At 45.3% G+C, this 1,811-nt stretch overlaps 1 protein-coding gene across 1 annotated transcript in view; it reads right to left on the bottom strand.

Annotated features, from left to right (window-relative positions):
• LOC116099982 (collagen alpha-2(I) chain-like) overlaps window positions 1-1,811 on the bottom strand; it is a 20,516-nt gene that overhangs the window by 17,906 nt on the left and 799 nt on the right. The window lies entirely within an intron of this gene.

Below are 1,811 nucleotides of genomic sequence, written 5' to 3'. Positions count from 1 at the left end.
GCAGGTGAGTTGTGCTTATTGGAGCCACACCTACTACTGCACCCCCCTCCCCACAACCTCCTGGAGGTTATCTACTTGCAGGGGTCGGGGCCAGCTAGTCTCAGTAGAAGGTCTCAGTAGGAACAGTTTTAGGTAATAGACATCCTACCCAGGAGGAGACAGCTACCATTGCTAGTTTCTGCATACACTGCCAACATGGCCACTCAGGCCAAGGGACGGTGCTCCCGATTCCCAGCCATAGCCTGGTCTACAGCCTGAGTTCCAGGACAGCCAGGGCTATACTAAAAAAACAAAAACCAAAAACCAAAAAAAGCTATTTGATCACAGCAACAAGATAGAAACACATTTGAGAGGGACCACAGTCATATAACTTATATTGCCATACATTATTCTTATACAGGATCTTTTTCTCTCTCTTCTTTTGTTTTCATTTTTTGTTTGTTTTTGGTTTTGAAACAGGGTTTCCCTGTGTAGCCCTGGGTGTTCTGGAATTCGATTTGCAGACCAGGCTGGCTTGAAATTCACAGAGATCCACCTGCTTCTGCCTTTAGTACATTACCAAACCTGAAAGACAGGATTTTTGTATGCAGGCCCCAGATGGTGGTCTTGAATTCCCTATTTAGCCAAATCTGGCCTGACAGTCTGGATCCTCCTCCTCTGTGAGCTGTAAGAAGTACCATCACACCCAGCTAGTGTTCCCAGAGTTTCTCTTTGTAGCCCTGGCTGACCTGGAATTTGCTCTGTAGAAAGGCTGGCCTTGAACTCTTAGAGGCCTGCCTGCCTTGGACTCTGGAGTTATTCCATTAAAGGAACTTGCCAGCAACGCCTGGTCCAATTGTTAATCTTTATTGTGCCTGATTTATACATTGTGTCATAGATATGTATGTATAAGAAAAAAGGCATAGAGTTAGGCCTAGTGGCACAGCCCAGATTTGGAGTCTAGTTATTCTGAAGAATGGCGTAGACAGGTTGAAAGGCTAAGACCTGCCAGGGCACGGGTCTCAAGATAAAAATAGAAGGGTGGGACTGGTAGTGCACTTTAGGCTCAACACATATGGACAGAGGCAGGAGGATCTCTGAGCCAGAACTACTTAGGGAGAACCTGTTTCCAAAAAACCAGATTCGATAAACTTAACTTCTTTCTACTACAGTTTCTTTTTTTTTTGTTTCTTTTTTGTTTTGTTTGTTTTTTGGGGTTTTTTTGTTTGTTTGTTTGTTTTTTCTAGACAGGGTTCTCTGTGTAGACCTGGCTATCCTGGAACTCAGTAGACCAGGCTGGCCTTGAACTCAGAAATCCGCCTGCCTCTGCCTCCCAAGTGCTGGGACTAAAGGTGTGCCCCACCACCGCCCAGCAACTTAACTTCTTCCTACTGCAGTTTCATTTTTAAAAAAATATATATTATTTTAAAATAATGTGCTCATGTGTTTCTGGGTCTGGTATACGCATGTGCCAGTGCCCAAGGAGGCCAGAGGCATTAGATTTCTTGAAGCGGGAGTTACAGGCAGTTGTGAGCTTCTGATATAGGGGCTGGGAATCAAACTTTGTGCCCTCTTCCAGAACAGCACTTGTTCTTATCAGTCCTACTGCAGCTTCTTTGTTTTTTGTTTTCTAAAGACTTCAGCAGCCTCCACGGGAGCCTCAAACTCCCTATATAGCAGAGGATGACCTTGGCCGACGGAATTCTCCTGTCAGGTCTCCAAAGAGTCGGATTTTCAGTGTTAGCACACCCAGCTTCGGTAGGTATTTTTGCTTTGTTTGGATCTGAGATTTCCTCTGTACCAGGCTGCCACGCACACTTTGCGTGAAGGCG

Source organism: Mastomys coucha, unplaced genomic scaffold, assembly GCF_008632895.1.
Source record: "Mastomys coucha isolate ucsf_1 unplaced genomic scaffold, UCSF_Mcou_1 pScaffold20, whole genome shotgun sequence".
NCBI classification, from domain to species: domain Eukaryota; kingdom Metazoa; phylum Chordata; class Mammalia; order Rodentia; family Muridae; genus Mastomys; species Mastomys coucha.
Note: the sequence above shows the minus strand (reverse complement) of the source record. Positions and strands in the feature narration are given on the sequence as shown.